This window comes from Bubalus bubalis, chromosome 7, assembly GCF_019923935.1.
Source record: "Bubalus bubalis isolate 160015118507 breed Murrah chromosome 7, NDDB_SH_1, whole genome shotgun sequence".
Classification (NCBI taxonomy): domain Eukaryota; kingdom Metazoa; phylum Chordata; class Mammalia; order Artiodactyla; family Bovidae; genus Bubalus; species Bubalus bubalis.
In genome coordinates, this window is record NC_059163.1 from 52,211,073 (window position 1) to 52,235,691 (window position 24,619).

The window sequence follows — 24,619 nt, forward strand, 5'->3', positions numbered from 1 at the left end:
CAGGCTTCTCTGTCCGTGGGATTTTCCAGGCAAGAGTACTGGAGTGGGTTGCCATTTCCTTCTCAAGGGGATCTTCCTGGCCCAGGGATCGAACCCAGGTCTCCTGCATTGCAGGCAGACACTTTACCCTCTGAGCCACCAGGGAAGGTATTTACAATTCTTATGTCTTCTTCTTGGATTGCTCTCTTGATCATTATGTAGTATCCTTCCTTATCTCTTGTAATCATCTTTATTTTCAGCTCTATTTTGTCTGATATGAGGATTGCTACTCCAGATTTCTTTTGCTTCCCATTTGCAAGAAATATATTTTTCCATTCTCTCACTTTCAGTCTATATGTGTCTTTAAGTCTGAAGTGGGTTTCTTGTAGACAGCATATATATGGGTCTTGTTTTTTTTTTTTTTTTAAATCCATTCAGCCAATCTGTGTCTTTGATAGGAGCATTTAATCCATTTACATTTAAAGTAATTATTGATATATATGTTCCGATTGTCTGGATCATGGAAGAAGCAAGAGACTTCCAGAAAAACATCTATTTCTGCTTTATTGACTATGCCAAAGCCTTTGACTGTGTGGATCACAATAAACTGTGGAAAATTCTTCAAGAGATGGGAATATCAGACCACGTGACCTGCCTCTTGAGAAATTTGTATGCAGGTCAGGAAGCAACAGTTAGAACTGGACATGGAACAACAGACTGGTTCCAAATAGGAAAAGGAGTACGTCATGTCACCCTGCTTATTTAACTTATATGCAGAGTACATCATGAGAAATGCTGGACTGGAAGAAACACAAGCTGGAATCAAGATTGCTGGGAGAATATCAATAACCTCAGATATGCAGATGACACCACCCTTATGGCAGAAAGTGAAGAGGAACTAAAAAGCCTCTTGATGAAGGTGAAAGAGGAGAGTGAAAAAGTTGGCTTAAAGCTCAACATTCAGAAAACGGAGATCATGGCATCTGGTTCCATCACTTCATGGGAAATAGATGGGGAAACAGTGGAAACAGTGTCAGACTTTTTTGGGGGGGGCTCAAAAATCACTGCAGATGGTGACTGCAGCCATGAAATTAAAAGACGCTTACTCACTGGAAGGAAAGTTATGACCAACCTAGATAGCATATTCAAAAGCAGAGACATTACTTTGCCAACAAAGGTTCGTCTAGTCAAGGCTATGGTTTTTCCTGTGCTCATGTATGGATGTGAGAGTTGGACTGTGAAGAAGGCTGAGCGCCGAAGAATTGATACTTTTGAATTGTGGTGTTGGAGAAGACTCTTGAGAGTCCATTGGACTGCAAGGAGATCCAACCAGTCCATTCTGAAGGAGATCAGCCCTGGGATTTCTTTGGAAGGAATGATGCTAAAGCTGAAACTCCAGTACTTTGGCCACCTCATGTGAAGAGTTGACTCATTGGAAAGGACTCTGATGCAGGGAGGGATTGGGGGCAGGAGGAGAAGGGGACGACAGAGGATGAGATAGCTGGATGGCATCACCAACTCGATGGACATGAGTTTGAGTGAACTCTGAGAGTTGGTGATGGACAGGGAGGCCTGGCGTGCTGAGATTCATGGGGTCGCAAAGAGTTGGACAAGACTGAGCGACTGAACTGAACTGAACTGTACTGATTGTCATTTTCTTAATTGTTTGGGATTGATTTTGTAGATTATTTTTCTTCTCATGTATTTCTTTAATGTCTGTTGTAAAGCTGGTTTGGTGGTACTGAATTCTCTTAGCTTTTGCTTGTCTGAAAAACTTTTCATTTCTCCATCAATTTTGAATGAGATCCTTGCCAGGTAGTTTAACCTTGGTTGTAGATTTTTCCCTTTCAGTAGTTTAAATAATATCCTGCCACTCACTCCCTTCTGGCCTGCAGAGTTTCTGCTGAAAGATCAGCTGTTAAGCGTATGGGATTTTCCCTTGTATGTTACTTGTTGCTTTTCCCTCGCTGTTTTTAATATTCTTTCTTTGTGTTCAGTCTTTATTAGTGTGACTAGTATGTGTCTTTGGTGTGTTTTTCCTTGGGTTTATCTTTAATGGGCCTCTTTATACCTCTTCGACTTGACTGACTGTTTCCTTTTCCATATTGGGGAAATTATCAGCTATAATCTCCAGAAATTTTCTCATAGCCTTTCTTTTTCTCTTCTTCTTCTAGGACCCCTATTATTCGATTGTTGGTGCATTTGATATTGTCCCAGAGTTTTCTAAGACTATACTCAGTTCTTCTCATTCTTTTTACTTTATTCTGTTCTTCATAAGTTATTTCTACCATTTTAATCTTCCAGCTCACTGATTGGTTCTTCTGCTTCAGATATTCTGCTATTGATTCCTTCTAAAGTATTTTTAATTTCAGTAATTGCATTGTCTCTGTATGTTTATTCTTTAATTATTCTTGGTCTTTGTTAATTAATCCTTGCATTTTGTTGCATTCTCCATTTTGTTTTCAAGGTTTTTGATCATTTTTACTATCATTATTCTGAATTGTTTTATAGGTAGTTTGCGTATTTCCTCTTCATTTATTTGCACTTCTGTGTTTCTAGTTTTTTCCTTCATTTGTGTAGTATTTCTCTGCCTTTTCATTTTTTTTTAATAACATTATGTTTGAGATTTCCTTTTCCCAGGCTTCAAGGAAAGTTGAACTTTTTCTTTGAAGAAGGTTGAATTCTTTCTTTCTTATGGTTTCTGCCCTCCTGATGTAGGTCCTGCCTCTTGAGAAACCTGTATGCATGTCAGGAAGCAACAGTTAGAACTGGACATGGAACAACAGACTGGTTCCACATAGGAAAAGGAGTACATCAAGGCTGTATATTGTCACCCTATTTTTTTAACTTCTATGCAGAGTACATCATGAGAAACGCTGGGCTGAAGGAAGCACAAGCTGAAATCAAGATTGCTGGGAGAAATATCAATAACCCCAGATATGCAGATGACACCACCCTTATGGCAGAAAGTGAAGAAGAACTAAAGAGCCTCTTGATGCAAGTGAAAGAGGAGAGTGAAAAAGTTGGCTTAAAACTCAACATTCAGAAAACTAAGATCATGGCAGCCAGTCCCATTACTTCATGGCAAATAGATGGGGAAACAGTGGAAACAGTGTCTGACTTTATCTGCCTGGGCTCCAAAATCACTGCAGATTGTGATTGCAGCCATGAAATTAAAAGACACTTACTCCTTGGAAGGAAAGTTATGCCTAAACTAGACAGCATATTAAAAAGCAGAGACATTACTTTGTCAACAAAGGTCCATCTAGTCAAGGCTATGGTTTTTCCAGTAGTCATGTATGAATGTGAGAGCTGGCTATAAAGAAAGCTGAGTGCTGAAGAATTGATGTTTTTGAACTGTTGGAGAAGACTCTGAGAGTCCTTTGAACTGCAGGGAGATCCAACCAGTCAATCCTAAAGGAAATCAGTCCTGGGTGTTCATTGGAAGGACTGATGTTGAAGTTCAAACTCCAGTTTTGGCCACCTGATATGAAGAGCTGACTCATTGGAAAAGACCCTGATGCTGGGAAAGATTGAAGGCAGGAGAAGAAGGGTACAGCAGAGGACAAGATGGGGTTAGATGGCATCACTGACTCAGTAGACATAAGTTCTGGTAAACCGGGAGTTGGTGATGGATAGGGAGACCTGGCATGCTGCGGTTCATGGGGTCAAAAAGAGTCAGACACAACTGAATGACCAAACTGAACTGAACTGAAGGTTGGTCCAGTGGTTTGTGTGAGCTTCCTTATAGGGTGAGATTTGTGCTAAGTTTTTGTTTGTTTGTCTTTCCTCTGATGGGCAAGGCTGAGTGAGGTGGTAATCCTGTCTCCTGATGATTGGGTTTGTATTTTGTTTTGTTTGTTGTTTAGATGAGGCATCCTGAACAGGGTGCTACTGGTGGTTGGGTTATGCGGGGTCTTGTATTCAAGTGGTTTCCTTTGTATGAGTTCTCACTATTTGATACTCCCTAGAGTTAGTTCTCTGGTATTCTAGGGTCTTGGAGTCAGTGCTCCCACTCCAAAGGCTCAGGGCTTGATCTCTGCATTACTGAGGAGGAGGAGGAGGAGGTTGGAGCATGGCACATAGGGGTAATGGTGGAGCTGGGTGGGTGTAAGTAGGAGTCTTAGGAAAGGAAATTAACCCCATCAGCAGCCTGGACACTGACTCCTTTTGTTATTTTTTGTCATTTCAAATATACCAATTTCTCCCTTTATGTTTATAATTATCTTGCTCATGTTTTCCTAAAAATTATTTTTTACTTCTAACATCTGGTGCTGAATTCTTAATTATTTTCTTCAAAAAGTGTTAGTCATAGAATTAGCTTCTACATGTAAATTTTATCATATCTCAAAAATATTGAAATTCAGTATTTTTGTTTTAATTATTTTAAGAAAGTTGGCAATTGAATTTTTGAAGTTTTATCTCTATAGAAAGTCATGATTATTGCAGAAAAATTTAAAATCAACAAAGAACTAAGAAAATGAATGATTTTCACCTAGACTCCTAGAGATCTTGATAGTTATGATGAGATATTTGGTAAACAGCTTCTAGAACTCCAGGACTCTTTTTTTTTTTTTTTTTTTAACAAATATTTACAAAAATAAGTTAACAAAATATAAACTCCCTACAATTTTTAATTTTTCTTGCAGATTTACATTAAGGATATGTTATGTCAACAAATCTATCTTTTACATAATTATTTTTGCTGATTGCATCGCAGGCCTTTGATGGGGATAGAATAATATATTTAACTAACTCTCTATTCCAACACTGTTTTTCCTAATTTTAGATTACAATAAATTACATGCCAATGAATATCTATATATTCTAGCTCAATCCACCTATCTATCAATCTACTGATATGTCTATCTAGCCTCTCCATATGTATTATTTGTGTATCTGATTATATTTTTTGTAAGGAGCATATTATATTGTTAAGTATTTGAGCTTTGGTCTCAGTTTTCCTGGAATTGAATCTCTTCTCCACTACTCACTCAATACATGAGTTTGGGCTAGCCATTTAGCCCCTCTGTGGCTTGGTTTTTTTCATATATGACCAAGGAACAGGATTGACCTCATGGGATTGTGGTGAATATTAAGCATAACAAACCACTTACAAAAGCACCTGACATATATTGTTACTAAATGATAGCTCATTATTATTTGGATATATTGCTGGAAATGAAATGTCAGAGGTAACTCACATTTTATGGTAATAAAAATTGCTAATATTATAGACTTAAATTCAGAAAATTTTAAAAGATAGCTTCTCCTAAAGTAAACAAGCTTCTTCTTAAAAACAAAAAGTCATTTGAATTTAAGACTTTTAAAAAATCTTCTCCTGATTTTAGACATTGAATCAAGAGAACAATTCTGAGATAATCATCCATATATATATTAAAAAAGTATCCAGAGGAATAGATGGAAGATTCTGTCACTTAGAAAATGAAAGCAATAAAAGGAAAATCTATAAACAGATTATCGATATTGAATATATATCTCTAATTGTTCTAACAACCAATTCATGCTCATATTGTAATATGTGTGTAAATGTTATCTTATAGTCATTTTGACTGTCTTTGAACAAATATTATGAGAAATTAAAATTTAAAAATAAAGCTTTACTTCAATTAATAGAATCACTGCAGTATAAAGGAGACATATTAAAGAGGTGTAAAAAATGCCTTCTGTCTTTATTTTAATACTGTCAATACACTCAGTTAGCCTTTGGATATTCTACTGGCTAGCTGTTCTTTCAAGAAAAGGTAAAATCATTTCTGTAGTTAGAATATGATGCTTTCAGAAAAATCATGCCATACATGAGTCCTACCTAGTAATCTAAATAAATATTTCTTGAATTGAATATAATTCTTTACAAAACGGTCTATTGGTCTGACACTACGGGTGAACTCTGGACTACTTCTGGGGACAGAGTGATTTATTGACACTGGGTATGTTGTGTATCTAGACACCATATCTGTATGTAGGTTCTCATCAATTTCAGCATATGCTAAATGATAATATGATTGAAAATCTTTGTGGTTACACTAGAGTTTAATTCAATTTTACTTAACTAAACATGAAGAAGAAACATACTGTGAAATGAAAGATATTTAAGTCAAATGAGTATAATCAAAAAGCATTAAAAGGAAGCTTAGATTTGTTTACTAAATAGCACAAGAGAATTTTGAATGTAGATCTAAAGTTTTTCTGTGTCGTCATCTTTGTGTTAATGTTGGATGAGTGAGGTATAATGAACCTATGAAAATAATCATCTCTTTTATTCCTTAGTATTAAGTAAACTACTGTTGTTGGCTTTGATGAACTTAAAATATCCAGGTGGGGCTGATACCCAAGGCTTACGGGCCTTAATGGCTACTGGGCCATTATATGTTACCATCAACAATGCCACACGGCCTATTGCACTGAAAAGCTGAGATCATGTGACTGCCACCAGCTGGGATGCAGTAACAGGGGACTGTACTTACCCTCTCATTTGAAACAATTGAAAAGTGGACAATATATATGAAGTGACAGCTTTCCTAATTATGTATCAGGCAATAAAGGAGAGTGATCCTTGAGCACAGTAAGACCTTAAATTGGCCCAGGATAATGCTTGGAGTTTCCTAGTTGAAGTACAGGGTTTCCCCTTCCTGTGATCTCTCTGCATTGAGAAAGTGGGGCTGTAAATTTGGTTTTACTCATTTAATGAAGAGGAGGTGGCATTCATGGGCTTTCCAGGTGGCTCAGTGGTCAAGAATATGCCTGTGAAGGCAGGAGATGCGGGTTCAATCCCTGGGTCAGGAAGATACCCTGGAGAAGGAAATGGCAACCCATTCCAGTATTCTTGCCTGGGAAATCCCACGGACAGAGGAGCCTAGTGGGCTCTGGTCCATGGGGTTGCAAAGAATCAGACATGACTTAGAGGCTAAACTACCACTACCACCAGGCAGCATTCATAGGGCACAGGAGTAGAGAGTAGAGCTGCACAGAGAGAGCTGAGGTGATTTGCTGAAGGTCAGAACTCTTGAATCTTTATCTGAGCTCTAAGTGGGGCAGGTGTGTGAAGAAATTGCCCAAGGCTGGGAGAAAAAAAGAAACCACACAAAACAACAAGAGAATAGTAATAGGAACTCACAAAGGCCAGGAAAATTATGTTCCCAACAACCAGAGTGGGAAAACCACAAAATTCATGAACCACTGAGTAGTGGACTCAGACAAATTTTGCTGCAGTAATAGGGCAAAATTAGCCTTAAAATAAATGCTTCCTGGGCTCTGTCAAACAAAGATTAAAAGCAAAATTTAAAATGACAAACCTTTTTTTTTTAAAAATTAACTGTGTTGTGAAATAAATTTCAGGAATATTTATAACTAGGTCTAAAAATATACCACAATATGAGTTACAAGCCAGAATCAAGGTAGGGGAGAGAAAAATCAACAAGCTCAGATATGTGGATGATACCACTCTAATGGCAGAAAAACTAAAGAACCTCTTGTTGAGGGTAAAGGAGGAGAGTGAAAGAGCCAGCTTAAGGCTAAATATTAAAAAAAAAAAAAAACTAAGGTCATGGCATCCGGCCTCATTAGTGAAAGTGAAAGTGAAATCGCTCAGTCGTGTCTGACTCTTTGTGACCCCATTGACCGTAGCCTACCGGGCACCTCCATCCATGGAATTTTCCGGGCGAAGGTACTGGAGTGGGTTGCCATTTCATAGAAGGGGAAAAGGTGAAAGGAGTGACAGAATTCCTCTTTTTGGGCTCCAAAATCACTGTGGATGGTGACTGCAACTATGAAATCAGAAGATGATTGCTTCTTGGTGGGAAAGCGATGACAAACCTAGACAGTGTGTTGAAAAGCAGAGACATTACTCTGCTGACAAAGGTCCATATAGTCAAGGCTATGATCTTCTAAGGGTCTCAAAAAGTTGTGAGAGCTGGTCCATAAAGAAGGCAGAACACCAAAGAATTGATGCCTTCAAACTGTGGTGTTAGAGAAGACTCCTGAAAGTTGCTTGGACACCAAGGAGATCAAACCAGTCAATCTTAAGGGAGATCAACCCTGAATTTTCACTGGAGGGATGGATGCTGAAGCTTAAGCTCCAGTATTTTGGTCATCTGATGCAAACAAATGACTCATTGGAAAAGTCTCTGATGCTGGGAAAGATCAAGGTAGAAGGAGAAGAGGGCATCAGAGGATGAGATGGCTAGACAGCATCACCGATGAAATGAACATGAACTTGGGCAAACTCTGGGAGATGGTGAGGGACAGGGAGGCCTGGCGTGTTGCAATCCATGGGGTTGTAAAGAGTTGGACATGACTGGGCGACTGAACAACAATATATATTCATGCACACAGACATATATACATATATGTATCCATACTATAAACATTGGGCTTCCCTGATATCTCAGCTGGTAAAGAATCCACCTGCAATGCAGGAGACCCATGTTAAATTCCTGGGTCAGGAAGATCCCCTGGAAAAGGGATAGGCTACCGTCTCCAGTATTCATGGGCTTCCCTGGTGGGTCAGATGGTAAAGAATCTGCCTGCAATGTGGGAGACCTGGTTTGGATCCCTGGATTTGGAAGATCCCCTGGAGGAGGATATGGCAACCCATTCCAGTATTCTTGCCTGGAAAATCCCCATGGACAGAGAAGCCTAGTGGGCTATAGTCTATGGGGTCACAAAGAGTAGGACATGACTGAGTGACTAAGGACAACACAGCACTATAAACATTATCCATAGATAACACACATATGTGTATATATAGGGATGTTTATAGACAACTGATGTTGCAGATTTTGATAATTCATTAGAAGCGTGGTGCCTGTGTTTAAACATGGCTTTATTAGTACTGATTAATCAACTTTTACAATCATGAGAAAAAAGGGAAAGACTACATATGCAAACCATACTTTCACACAAAGTGACATCATGGTACATAACGTAAAGAATTTATAATATAAGATGTATTTTGGCAGAATTATATTTTCATCTGGCACATTGAAACAAGGCCAAATTTATTTCAACAGATCATTTCACATTGTGCCATCCTCAGGAATTATCACATTCAATTAATTATTTGCATTATAAACTTAATTGGCCTATAGTTTTCTTTGCATTCAATTAAAAAATGATCTTTCTTTTATAATTTTATAGCAGCAGTAACCATAGTGAATATATCACTAGTTATATTTGTACATATCAAATAAATAATTTAACCAGGACAACATGAGACTTTTTTTTTTAAAGGAACACATATAGCAATTAACCTAGAAATTTACAGGTTTATTTTATTAGAAAAGAAAAATTGTAACACACTAGTGGATCCACATTTTGTCTGGCAATGTTTCAAATGTTAACTTTAAAGGCAAATTGGATTAAAAGTGCAAGAAATGATATCTAATATGTTGTTTTTATTTTTAAAATAATTTTGTTCTTCCATTTAAATGCAGTTGTTCTCTGTTTCATTTATTTTAGCTATCTGTGCAATCTAAAGTAAAAAAAAACAAACAAAAACAAACTGTATCTTGCTAGAAATTTTAGTTCAGTATCTGCAAGGGGTGGAGGTTTTGAGCTGGAAGGTCTCTTGTTTCCATTATGCTTCCTGGCTGGTGTATTTCATTGGTACAGTATCAGTGTAAAGGGATACACATAAACTTGTATACATTGCAGCAACCTTAAGAAAGTTAAATGAAAAAATGATGTGTTAGGAGTTCAAGAGATGACTAAAAGCTAAAAATCTGACTTTAGGGAAAAAAAACAAAATGGGAGTAGCACCCAGGATCTAGGCAAGGAGTGAGAGCAATAACTTCTGAGAATCTCATTTAAATTGAATGGGCTCTAATCATGTCTTTCCTTGTGGCTCAGCTGGTAAAGAATCTGCCTGGTATGAGGGAGACCTGGGTTGGATCCCTGGGTTGGGAAGATATTCTGGAGAAGGGAAAGGCTACCCACGCCAGTATTCTGGCTTGGAGAATTCCATGGACTGTATAGGCCATGAGGACGCAAAGAGTCAGACACGACTGAGCGACTTTCACTTTCAATCATGTTCTGGTATTATATCTTCATTTAAAAAATATGCCAATGCTTAACAGTTTAAAAATAATTTTATCATACTTATGAATACTGCATGTCAAGAATCCAGACAGAAGTCCTTAGATTGAGACCCTAGCTGGAAAATCTCAACAATAGGTTGAGGTACTCTGCATCTGGGTGCTGAAACTATCTGCAGGCATCTTTATTCTCAACTGATAGTTGCTGTCAGCTATAGGCTAGGACATTAGCTAGACTTGTCAACTGAAGCACCGTCACAAGTTCCCTCCATGGTGGCCTCAGGAGAGTCAGAATTTTAATGTGGGCTTTCAGAGTGCCATAACATATGTCCCACACATCAAGGCAGAAGTTTCACTGCTTTTCAGGACCTAGTATTAGGAGTCATATGGACTTCCCAGTGGCTCAGTGGTAAAAGAATCCACCAGCCAATGCAGGAGACGTAGGTTCGATTTCTACGTCCAGAAAATCCCCTGAAGTAGGAAACGGTAACTCTCTCCAGTATCCTTGTCTGGAAAATCTCATGGACAGAGGAGCCTGTATGGAGTTGCAAAGAGTCAGACACGACTGAGATGCTCACAGAATGCAGTGATTAGGAGTCATGTAATATCATTTCTGCCATATTCTATTGATTTAGTTAGTCACAAATGCATTCAGATGCAAGAGAAGAAGATCCATTTCTCAAAGGTAGTGTGGCCACCTTATCTATTAATGTAGAAGATTATGTGGGTTGAGAGATGTTACAGTTACCTTTGGAGAATATTATCTGTCAACCTTTAACCTTTCCTATTTATATTCAAGCACATTCCTATTTACATGCAAGCACGTGTTTGATTCCAGTGGACATCAGAATAGACAGGTTTCACCTCTGTATTTCTGCCTGGGATCTCACCTTCTTCACTAGGCAGAAGGTGTCTTGTGGAGAAGAGCGTCTTCAGAAAAGAAGAAGATGCATCTGAGAGAAATGGTTACTGGACAAAACACCAAAGAAGAAAGTTGGAGTCTAATATGCCTTCTGGAATCATAAACGTCACAGCAGCAGACAAAATAGACCAGGGACAGTAACTCTAAGAATGCCATGAAATTTTGTAAAACTCTGAATTTCTCTTCGTTTGTTATTTTGTTCTTCTGTTTCCCCAGAGGGATTTGAAGAAAGAACTTTAAAACCAAAAAGGCAAGTACTTGTCTTTGAGCCTACCAAGAAAATGTTGAACTGGAGAAAAGATAAACCACTGAGGAGGAGGCAAATGTGGGAAGGAAAGGGGCCCCATGAGAAAGGGTGTGTAGCATCAACTGTTAACATGGAAAAATAAAAGCAGTCTGGGTCCACAGGGACCACACAGGCAGAAAAGAAAAGCACCGGAAACTGGCCTTCGCATTAGATGTAGCCCTGGGGATTTTACCATCTGAAATTCCTAGAAAATTGATAGCAAACCTGCTGCTCACTCTGCCAGCTGCATCAAGACTAGATCCAAAGTTTTTTAAAATGAAAAATATCAGGATGTAAACCATGAACTGTTCAAAAGGGCCAATCTGTGATTATGATTCTTTTCTCTTGGGTCCTTCCATTGGCTCTATTTTCTCCTTTCCCTCTCTCTTTTCTAAACCCCTCACTACTTTTGTTTATTCTTAAGTCATTTTTAATATCTGTTCGCCTTTTATACTTAGTGAAGATGGAAAGGCAAAAGAAAAATATTGAAGATCATGTACTTCAACACTCTCATTTAACAAAAAGAAAGCAGCCCCAGGGAGGCAGTGACAGGCTCAGTCAACATGGATTATTGGTAACAGCAGAGTTGTAACTGCAAGCAGCTCTATGGACCCTCCTGTGTTTCTCTGTATATGTTTGCCTTTCCAGCTTCACTTGCTGCTGAAGTCCCAGAAAAGGAAAAGGGTCAATTTGAGTTATCTGGAACACTGATGCCAAAACACAAGGGAAAGGGCACGAGATTTTTGAGGGAGGTGCCATGAAGAATAACTAAGAATAAATGACAGGGATTCAGATCACAATGCCAATCTGACACTGTGAGGGAGAGAGGGGGAAAGAAGGAAGAGACTTCCAAGTGCTATAGAGCTCTGAGAAAATGGCAACCAGGCTGATGGAGTGCTTGGAGCAAAGATTAACCCTAGAGGAGGCCCACATTGGGCAGAAATGTCTCAGCTCTAATATTACCAGGCATTATTCAAGTCAGTGTCTGAGAGGAGCCTGAGGTGGCAGAGGTTAGGGAAGTGAGGGTTTGCTGTGGGAGGTGGAGAAGAGAAGAGTAGTGAGAGCAACGCAATGGATTCTGAAAGTGTGGCAGCCATAGGCTTTTGGTTAATCACACTCCTTGCAGCTGACTCTTTTTAAGCAGATCTGAGTCATACCCTCCTAGGATCACCTCAGTTCCTTTCTGTATGTGTGCATTCTTCAGTAAGTATATATAAGTCACTTCAGTCATGTCCAACTCTTTGCAACCCCATGGACTGTAGCCTACCAGGCTCCTGTGTCGATGGGATTCTCCAAGTAAAATTCTGGAGTGGGTTGCCATATCCTCCTCCAGGGGATCTTCCTGACCCAGGGATTGAACCCAGGTCTCCTGTATTGCAGGTGAATCATATCTTACTTCAAATTAGACTGTAGTAAGGTGGGTAAGTTCATTAGTTGTCTATTGCTGTGTACAAATGACCACAAACAGAGGCTTAAAACAACATATATTTGTTATCTCATTGTTTTTGTGTGTTGAGTCTGCACACAGCTTACTTTGATCAACTGCAAGACTGCAATCTAAGCATTGGCTTGGGCTGAGTTCTCATCTGGGGTTCCAGTGGCAGAGGATCTCCTTCCAAGTTTATACAGTTATTGGCAGAATCCAAGTCCTTATAGGTTTTTAGAGTGAAAGCCTCATTATCTAGCTGACTATTGACTAGAAACTATACACATGACCCCAGTGTAGGGTCAATCTAGGAGATAGATTGACCCCAGGCTAGGCATTTGCAACTAGCCTCTTGTTTGCATTTCCTGAAACAGGGGCTAGGTGGGCTCCAGATTATATATTTACAATCAGTCTTCTGTTTGCTCTTCAAAATGGAAGTAACAATTGAAACAGCATAAATAGCAGGCTTTGTCTCCCGTGTACACCTTCAGATAACAGTCATGGCAGGAAAAGAGAGAGTCTAAACCTTGTTTAAGTAAAGGATCAGGAGGTCATATATTTTCCATCTCTGAAAAAGGGGGACATTTTGCATGCGCAGAAAAGACTCCTTGAGGGTCAGAAAGAGGGGGCACCACCTCATAGTATGTGATGCTAATATGTGGTCCCATAGGCCTCTAGGCTGGAATCCAGCTTGGAAAATGGTGTGTATGCTTGTCAGGGAGGGTCCCAGGAAAGGTGAGGTGTGGAAAATGAAACCAACAATTGACCAAAAGGAAGACAAAGACCCAGAAGAACGGTCCTGTATAAATTTGTTAACCATCTCTTTACTACACTCCTCTTCACATGGAGGGGGGAGGGGCGGGGGGCACCCACACCCCTTCTCTCTGTGTGTGCATCTCTGTCTTGCTTCTATCTTAACTAAACAAACTGTTTTTCTCCAAAGTATCTTACTTGTTGTTGTGCTATGTCTCTAATAATAAACTTTGTACCTGCATTTACAGTTTTTGCCTCCATGAGAAATGCATTTTTCACTGGGGTAAGATTCAGGAAAAAATAGCTTCTAGCCTCTAGCCCTTGCTGGCCTGGTGACTAGGATTCCTGGGATTCATCCAGGCTACCCAGGTGCTATTCCTGGGCAGGGAATTAAGAGCTAGCTTCACATCTGTACTCACTCCTGCCTCTCCAAGATTAGCCTCTGGTCCTTGTGTTGTGGCTTTTTCCACAAGGCAGCTCTCAACAAGGCAGCTCACCTTTTCAAAGCCAGCAAGGGATAAATTCCTCCAGCAAGATGGACAGTAGAGTCTTATATAATGTGATCATGTACATATAGTCACACACAGCCCATCATCTTTGCTGTATTCTACCGAACAGAAGCAAGTCACAGGTCCCACACATGCTCAAGGGGAAGAATACAGAAAGACATGAGTATGAGGAGGTGCAGATAATTGGAGTCATCTTCGAATCTGAGTGCAACATGGGGAGGTTCTGTTTATTGTCTATTGAGCATTTGTACACATGAGCATTTGGATTCTCCCCTCTAAGACTAAAACCTTGAGAAATTCAAATGTAGCAGTGCTAGTGATCTCAAGTTATTTTAAACATTTGCTAATGGAACTAGTTCATTACTTATTGTAGGTTATATATATATATATATATATATATATATATATATATATATATATATTTTAGGGTGAATCTGGTGGGAAACTTAGGAGACACTGAGTATGTGAGTTTGCTAAGGACTGAACATGCTTTTTTTCCAGCCTGCAAAATACTCTTTTACTTAGATTCACCCAAACTCAAACACATCACTTAATGTTCTTGAGCTTCAGTTTCCTCTCCTGCTCCCATCTGAGGAGACTTGGCAACTGAAGTTAGTTGTTCCCGTAGCCATAAATGCTTTCCTCAGATACAAGCATGGCTTTGCAGTCTCCTTCTTGAAGGCATTGCTCAGTTACCAGTTCTCCAGAAACTTAAGCTCACAATTTATAGAAAAATGCAACATAACAGCAAATGGCAACTTCCCTGGCATCCAATGGTTAAGGATCCACACTTCCAAAGTGGGGGCACAGGTTCAATCACTTGATGGGAAACTAAGATCCCACATGCCATGCATTGTGCCCAATATGATTCTGACACATGGATGCCTGTATTACTTTTAAGTGCTATTAAATTTTCCTCCAAATAATATAAGCAATATTTTCCCCTAGAATTCTAACATTTTTCCTGAGCAACTGAAAATCTGAACATAGTAAAGAAAGCAAATATTATTAATAATGTTCCTTTTAGTGTCTCTTACTTAGATGACTCCTTAGCAAGGAGAGTGCTGAACAGATTTAAGTAAATGACTGTTCAGAGATTCCAAGGTAGTTTGTAGATCTCAGTGTTTGGGCTAGTTTACCACACTTAATGGATCTTACTCTCTTTCACTAAAATACTCCTTTTCAGTTAAGTTTGACATCAAAATCTGGGTCAAAATTATCTCAGATTGATGGCACCCCACTCCAGTACTCTTGCCTGGAAAATCCCATGGAGGGAGGAGCCTGGTAGGCTGCAGTCCATGGAGTTGCTAAGAGTCAGACATGACTGATTGACTTTACTTTCACTTTTCACTTTCATGCATTGGGGAGTAAGGAAATGGCAACCCACTCCAGTGTTTTTGCCTGGAGAATCCCAGGGATGGGGGAGCCTGGTGGGTTGCCGTCTATGGGGTCACACAGAGTCGGACACGACTGAAGTGACTTAGCAGCAGCAGCAGACCTTGAAGAAAACTGTAAAAATAATGGACATGATCTAAACAGGGAATTCCTGAAGCTTGTTACAATTAAGAAAGCTTTCACTAAAAATATTTCACAGGATTGATTTCCTAATCCTGAGAAATCATGGGAGTCAAATAGAAGAATTCTGTGTTCAGAGCCAAGAGACCCAGCCCTACTGCTGCATTGTCTTATAATGTACATGATGTAAATAATTTTCCTCTCTGGACCTCCAATATTTCTTCCATTGGGAATAGTTACAGTCTTTACTATGACTTCTCACTCTAATAAAACCTATGAATTTGTGAGATGTGAGAAATCCACCTTTAATAGTGAAGGTACATGAAACAGCATTCTTTCCCGAGACTGTGATTTGAATTCTGCTATCCTGGAATCCTGAATTTCAGTGTGTCTGAAGAATTTGTGTCTATTTGTTTTATTTATGTTACAAGGATAATGGAAGGGACCTCAAGGAGGGACATTTTGTGCACCTTCCCTAGACACTGACTTAGTTGGCCATTATAAACAATGTGTGCTCAGTCCCTCAGTCCTGTCTGACTCTTTGCGACCCCATGGACTGCAGCCCTTCAGGCTCCTCTGTCTATCAGATTATTTCAGCAAGAATATTGGAGTGGGTTGCCATTTTATACTCCAATCGACAATAATACCATATAACAAAATGCCAAAATATAATGATTTACAACAATAAATATTAAGTCACATATTCACAAGCCAGGAAATTGAATGCAGGCCGAGCTGCTCAACTGGGTGGTCTAACTCAGGTAGTGGATAAGCTGAACCCCCCTGAAGGTTATCAGTTGGACTCAGATCTACTCTATGTGCTTTGATCTAGGTACCAGGTTTATGGCACATCAGTTACTAGGAAAAATTCTTCTCACAGCAGATTTCCAGAGCACAAGACAAGTCAAACCATGCAAGGCCATTTAACAGTTCTCCCTCTGCTATTTATGCCAATATCAAGGCAAATCATGTGACCAAGTCTAGTTTCACCAGGAAGGGAAATATACCCGGACCACCAAGAAATGGATGAAGATGTAGGATGGAGTAGATGGATGTATTAATAGATGCAAAGTAAGCAAAGAACTGGACATGGAACAACAGACTGGTTCCAAATAGGAAAAGGAGTATGTCAAGGCTGTATATTGTCACCCTGCTTATTTAACTTATATGCAGAGTACATCATGAGAAATGCTGGGCTGGAAGAAGCACAAGCTGGAATCAAGATTGCTGGGAGAAATATCAATAACCTCAGATATGCAGATGACACCACCCTTATGGCAGAAAGTGAAGAAGAATTAAAGAGCCTCTTGATGAGAGTGAAAGAGAAGAGTGAAAAAGTTGGCTTAAAGCTCAACATTCAGAAAACTAAGATCATGGCATCTTGTCCCATCACTTAATGGGAAATAGATGGGGAAACAGTGGAAACAGTGTCAGACTTTATTTTTGGGGGCTCCAAAATCACTACAGATGGTGATTGCAGCCATGAAATTAAAAGATGCTTACTCCTTGGAAGGAAAGTTATGACCAACCTAGATAGCATATTCAAAAGCAGAGACATTACTTTGCCAACAAAGGTCTGTGTAGTCAAGGCTATGGTTTTTCCAGTGGTCATGTATGGATGTGAGAGTTGGACTGTGAAGAAAGCTGAGTGCCAAAGAATTGAGGCTTTTGAACTGTGGTGTTGAAGACTCTTGAGAGTCCCTTGGACTGCAAGGAAATCCAACCAGTCCATTCCAAAGGAGATCAGTCCTGGGTGTTCTTTGGAAGGAATGATGTTAAATCTGAAACTCTACTACTTTGGCCACCTCATGCTAAAAGTTGACTCATTGGAAAAGACTCTAATGCTGGGAGAGATTGGGGGCAGGAGCAGAAGGGGATGACAAAGGATGAGATGGCTGGATGGCATCACCGACTCGATGGATGTGAGTTTGAGTGAACTCCAGGTGTTGGTGATGGACAGGGAGGCTTGGCGTGCTCATGGGGTTGCAAAGAGTCGGACAAGACTAAATGACTGAACTGAACTGAACTGAAGAATTGACAAGAATAGCTCAATCTATATCAGGGGCAAGATGAAGGGGACACATATTCCTGAGGCTAGCTTTGTGGACTAGTTTGCATCCTATGGAAGGAGCAAATCTTTCCCAACTTTGACAAATCTCACAGGATTCATCAGGATTCAATCCTTGGTAGGGACTGGAAGACCATGGTGCTGTTTCATGCATGAGAAGATTTTTATCTGTTGCAGAACTGCTTGTGGGTCACCACTGTGGCCTGGGAAACTGTGTCATGTGGGGCAACAGCAGTGTCAAGGGCACTGGTGGTCTGTGGGTCTCAAGTACCTGTTTAGGTACTAAGGATCATTGTGGAACACAAGGATTTGAGTAGATTTGTTCATAAACAGATACCACATTTCCTGGGGGCTTTAAAAACTACATGAAAAGAATGTTAAGTATTAGGGGTGAAATTGTTTTTGTTGCTGTTGTTGAGTTGCTAAGTCCTGTCTGAGTCTTTGTGACCCCATTGACTGCAGCACCCCAGCCTTCCCAGTTCTTCACTATCTCCCAGGGTTTGCTCAAACTCATGTCCATTGAGTCGGTGATAACATTTAACAATCTTATCCTCTATTGCGCTTGTCTCCATTTGCCCTCAATCCTTCCCAGCGTCAGGGTCTTTTCCAATGAATGTGCTTGTGAAGATCAGGTTGCCAAAGTATTGGAGCTTCAGCTTCAGGATCAGTCCTTCCAATGAATAATCAGGATTGAACTCCTTTGGAATTGACTTGTTTGATCTCCTTGCAGTCCAAGGGACTCTCAAGAAGTCTTCTCCAGCACCACAGTTCAAAAGCATTGATTCTTCAGTGTTCAGCCTTCTTTATGGTCCAACTCTCACATCCATACATGACTACTGGAAAAACCTTAGCTTTGACTATATAGACCTTTGTCAACAAAGTGATGTCTCTGATTTTTAATACACTGTTGAGGTTTGTACTAGGTTTCCTTCCAAGGAGCAAGTGTCTTTTAATTTCATAGCTGAAGTCACCATCCATGGTGATTTTGGAGCCCAAGAAAATAAAGTCTGTCACTGTATCCATTGTTTCCCCATCTATTTGTCATAAAGTGATGGGACTGGATGCCATGATCTTAGTTTTTGAATGTTGAGTTTTAAGCTAGCTTTTTCACTCTCCTCTTTTACCTTCATCAAGAGGCTCTTTAGTTCTTCTTCACTTTATGCCATTAGAGTGGTATCATCTGCATATCTGAGGTTGATATTTCTCCTGGAAATATTGATTCAAGCTTGTGATTCATCCAGCCTAGCATTTTGATGATGTATCTTCATATAAGTTAATTAAAAGGTGAAAATATACAACCTTGTTGTACTTATTTTCAATTTTGAACCAGTCCATTGTTCCATGTTTGGTTCTAATTGTTGTTTCTTGTCCCACATACAGGTTCCTCAAGAGACAGCTAAGGTAGCCTGATATTCCCATCAGTTTAAGAATTTTCTAGAATTTGTTGTGATCCACACAATGGCTTCTCTTGTGGCTAAGCTGGTAAAGAATCTGCCTGCAATGTAGAGACCTGTGTTTGATCACTGGGTTGGGAAGAACCCTGGTGAAGGGAAAGGCTTCCCACTCCAGTATTCTGGCCTGGAGAATTCCATGGGCTGTATAGTGGTTCCATGGACTGTGGTCCATGGGATCACAAAGAGTTGGACACTACTGAGTGACTTTATGACCAACCTAGATAACATATTCAAAAGCAGAGACATTACTTTGCCAATAAAGGTCTGTCTAGTCAAGGCTATGGTTTTTCCAGTGGTCATGTACGGATGTGAGAGTTGGACTGTGAAGAAAGCTGAGCACCGAAGAATTGATGCTTTTGAACTGTGGTGTTGGAGAAGACTCTTGAGAGTCCCTTGGACTGCAAGGAGATCCAACCATTCCATTCTAAAGGAGATCAGTCCTGGGTGTTCTTTGGAAGGACTGATGCTAAAGCTGAAACTCTAGTACTTTGGCCACCTCATGCGAAGAGTTGACTCATTGGAAAAGACTCTGATGCTGGGAGGGATTGGGGGCAGGAGGAGAAGGGGACGACAGAGGATGAGATGGCTGGATGGCATCACCAACTCGATGGACGTGAGTTTGAGTGAACTCCGGGAGTTGGTGATGGACAGGGAGGCCTGACGTGCTGCAATTCATGGGTCTCAAAGAGTCAGACACGAATGAGCCACTGAACTGAACTTGAACTGAACTGAGTGACTTTCACTTTCACACAGTCATAGGCTTTAGCATAGTCAATGCAGCAGAAGGAGATGTTTTTCTGGAATTCCCTTGCTTTCTCTATGACCCAATGGATATTGCCAGTTTGATCTCTGGTTTCTCTGCCTTATCTAAATCCAGCTTGTATATCTGGAAGTTCTTGATTGGTGAAGCCTAACTTGAAGGATTTTGAGCATTACCTTGCTAGCATTTGAAAGGAGCACAATTGTATGGTAATTTGAACAATCTTTGGCATTACACTTCTTTGAGATTGGAATGAAAACTGAACTTTTCCAGCAGCCACTGTTGAGTTTTACAAATTTGCTGACATATTGAGTATAGCACTTTAACAGCATTACTTTTCAGGATTTGAAATAGCTCAGTTAGAATTCCATCACCTTCACTAGCTGTGTTTAAATTATGTCCCGTAAAATTCAAATGCTGCAGTCCTAGCCTTTAATGTATCTCAAAATGTGACTGTTTTTCGAAATAGAGCCCCTACAGGAGTGATTGAGGTAAAATGTGGTCATAAGGGTGGGGCCTTAATCCAGTAAGAAAGGTGTCCTTATAAAAAGAGGCAGAGAAACCAAAGATGTATACATAAAGAGAAAGGCAATGTGAGGACACACCGGGAAGGTGCCCTCTACAAACCAGAGGACCATTGTCAGGAGAAACCCAGCCTGCGGGCACCTTGATCTTGGACTTTCAGGCACCTGAATTATGAAGAAAATAAAATTCTGTTGTTTAAGTAACTCAGTCTCTAGCATTTTGTTATAGTAAACTTAGCAAACGAATATAGATTTTGGTATCTAGAAGAGAGTGCTGCTATAACAAATATCAAAAAATGTGAAAGTGATTTGTGGAAAAGTGGATAATGGGCAAAGGCTGGAAGAGTTTTGATGTACATGTTGGAAAAACCCTAGATTGTTTCAAAGGGACTGTTTCTAGAAAAATAAAAATTTCAAGGTGATTCTTATGAGGTCTCAAGTGGAAGTAGGAATATGGTTTTGGAAACTGGAGAAAGGTGATCCTTGTTATAAAGTGGCAAAACTCTTGGCTGAATTTCATTTAGTGTTTTGTAGAAAGTAAAACTTGTTTGAGATTAACTGGGATACTTAACAGATGAAATTTCTCAGCAAAGTGTTGAATATGCAGGCTTGGCTTCTCTTTACTGTTTCTAGTAAATGCAAGAGGAGAGAGATGAATTGAAGAAGGAATTGTTAAGCCTATAGGAAACAGAATATGAATATTCAGAAAATTCTCAGTCTATTCACATTTTAAAATACTAGAAAATATGTTCTGGAGAGAATATCAAGGACTTGGCTGAAAAAAAATACTTTAATGAAAAAATTATGAGTATGACTCTTGGTCACAAAGGAAAGAGTTCAACTGGGACTTGAACCTAGAGATCCCAGGTCTAGAATTTGAGATCCCAAGTCTCCCATAATTGGAACTTCCCAGGGGTTGCTAGCAGTAAACAACCTGCCTGTCAATGCAGGAAATGTGAGACTTGTGCTTGATCCTTGGGTCAGGAAGATCCCTTGGAGAAAGGCATGGCAACCTACTTTAGTATTCATGCCTGGAGAATCCCACAGACAGAGGCCCTGGCAGGTACACGTCATAGGGTCACCAAGAGTCCGATATGACTGAAGCGATTTAGCATGCACACATGCTCCCATAATTAGTAATATTTTAAAGACTTTGATGAGTTCTTTTGAAATCAATTTACTTTTGTTTAAAATCTCAAATTTATTTATCACCTTTTGTTATCCATATAATACATAAATATATGATTCTATGGGATACACATATGGGGATTTAACAAGAGATTTTGGAAGACAAGACAGTTTTTATGAGAAGTTACAGGGTTATAAATGTAATAATACCAGTACTAGTGGTGAGGAATGTTGGAGGGACACTTTATCAGCATTAAAATGTGTATCTGTATTAATAATGTGGACAGGTCTGGGATCTTATGTTTCCTGGAATGAACCAAGCAGTAACTTATGTTTGGTAAAAAGAAGAGGGAGGGCCAGGTGGTGCAGTGGCTAAGATTCTGCATTCCAAATACAGTGGCCTAGTTTGATCCCTGGTCAGATCCCACATGCCACAACTAAGACCTCAAATAGCCTCTCTCTCTCTCTCTCTCTATATATATATATATATATATATATATATATATTTTTTTTTTTAAAGAACATTGTTAAAAAAAAAAAAAAAAGGGAAGTCCCCATGTCCCATTGTGAAAATTTAACAAGAGTTTTAATATATAGGGACTGAGTATCATTGGAAAATACTCCAAATGTCAGGAATTAATTGAAAACTGGGAAGAAACTTTTGTTTTTGTCAGTAGTAAGCTCATTGGCAGCTAAGAAAGGCATTTCTGTAGAGTGGTAAGAAAGTTCCAGCTTATTATACTCATGCATTAAGAGAATGTACTCTTGCCAGATTTTCCTTTTTTGGTTTGCTTTCGGTTTTTGAGATTTTATGCATCTCAGTTTTTATGTAAAGTTGTCATTTTTAAATTTGGGAAAGTACTTAAAAATTAAATACCATAAAACAAAGAAAAGTGTCTATATGTTGAATTAAGACCCAAGACCTCTTGTTTGTAATATCTAGTCTGACAGTCAAACAGTGATGAAAATAAAGGATGAGCAACAGTCTCATTATGGACCAGCTAAGAATGAATAGCAGAAATCTACAGTGTAGCTGAAAAGCTCAGTCATATTTAGCAATATTGGAGGAAATACTGGAGGAGAGGAAATAGATAGCTCTAGCTAACAAAGAAGTCTTGTTTTGTGGGTTTGGCAGGAGAAAAAGAGAGGGAAAGGAATCAGTATGCAGAGGGAGGGGCATTCATGAAGAGTATGGTTACAAGTTGAGAGAATCTGGAGAGGCCCCCTTTGCTCCTTTCAGGATAGGTTTATAGAAAGAATAAATAGATCACTCATCAGAGTCACTAGGGTGAGACAAGTGACAACAATGGAGTACAACATTCAAAGAAGCGTAATTCCCAGGGCCGTGCAGGTTTGGGTTGGGGGTCTGCACAAATCTGGGAGTGAATGCCTCTTTATATTGTATGCCTTAGATGCATTATTCACCAGTTCTGCTTCTGGTGCTGGCCTTACTTCAAAATCACGTATGTGTTCTCTTCTGTGATATGGCTATGTTTCAAGATTCAGAATAGCAAATCTCAATTTAAAAAAGGCATAGATGGGCACAATAAAGGACAGAAAGGGTATGGACCTAACAGAAGCAGAAGATATTAAGAAGAGGTGGCAAGAATACACAGAACTATACAAAAAAGTTTTAATGACATGATGGTGTGATCATTTACCTAGAAGCAGACATCCTAGAATGTGAAGTCAAGTGGGCCTTGGGAAGCATCACTGTGAACAAAGTTAGTGGAGATGATGGTATTCCAGCTGAGCTATTCCAAATCTTAAAAGTTGATGCTGTTAAAGTGCTGCACTCAATATGCTAGCAAATTTGGAAAACTCAGCAGTGGCCACAGGACTGGAAAAAGTCAGTTTTCATTCCAAAACCAAAGAAAGGCAATGCAAAGAATGTTCAAACTGCCACACAATTGCACTCATTTCACATGCTAGCAAAGTAATGCTTAAAATTCTCCAAGCTAGGCTTCACCTGTCCATGAACTGAGAACTTCCAGATGTACAAGTTGGATTTAAAAAAGGCAGAGGAACCAGAGATCAAATTGCCAACATCTGTTATTTGGAGAAAAAGTAAGAGAATTCCAGAAAAACATTTAATTCTGCTTCATTGACTATACTAAAGCTTTTGATTGTGTGGATCACAACAAAATGTCGAAAATTCTTCAAAAGATGGGAATACCAATCTTATCTGCCTCCTAAGAAACCTGTATGCAGGTCAAGAAGCAACAGTTAGAACCAGACATGGAAAAACAGACAGGTAACAAATTGGGAAAGGAGTACCTAAAGCTGTATATTGTAGGCCTTATTTAAATTATATGTTTATTTAACTTGTATGCAGAGTACATCATGCGAAATGCTGGGCTGGATGAAGCACAAGGTGGAATCAAGATATCCAGGAGAAATATTGAAAATCTCAGATATGGAGATGACACCACCTTTATGGCAGAAAATGAAGAAGAACTAAAGAGTCTCTTGGTGACTGTGAAAGAGGAGACTCAAAAAACTGATTTAAAACTCAGTATCCAAAACCAAAGATCATGGCATCTGTTCCCATCACTTCATGGCAAATAGATGGGGAAACAATGGAAACAGTGACAGACTATTTTCTTGAGCTCCAAAATCACTGCAGATGGTGACCACAGCCATGAGATTAAAAGACACTTGTTATTGGAAGAAAAGCTATAACAAACCTAGATATCATGTTATAAAGAGAAATACTACTGTGCCAACAAACGTCGATCTACTCTAAGCTATGGCGTTTTCAGTAGCCTGTTGCAGGGTTGGGGACAGTGAGTGTTGCAGTAAATGCATGGGATCTTTTGAAAGAGGTCACCATTATCTTCGTTACCTTCAGCATAGTTTCAGTTCAGTTCAGTTCAGCCACTCAGTCATGTCCTACTCTTTGCGACCCCAAGAATTGCAGCACGCCAGGCCTCCCTGTCCATCATCAACTCCCAGAGTTCACTCAAAGTCATGTCCATCGAGTCGATGATGGCATCCAGCCATCTCATAATCTGTCGTCCCCCTCTCCTCCTGCATGAGGTGGTCAGAGTATTGGAGTTTCAACTTCAGCATCAGTCCTTCCAATGAACACCCAGGACTGATCTCCTTTAGGATGGACTGGTTGGATCTCCTTGCAGTCCAAGGGACTCTCAAGAGTCTTCTCCAACACCACTGTTCAAAAGCATCAATTCTTCAGCGCTTAGCTTTCTTCACAGTCCAACTCTCACATCCATAAATGAC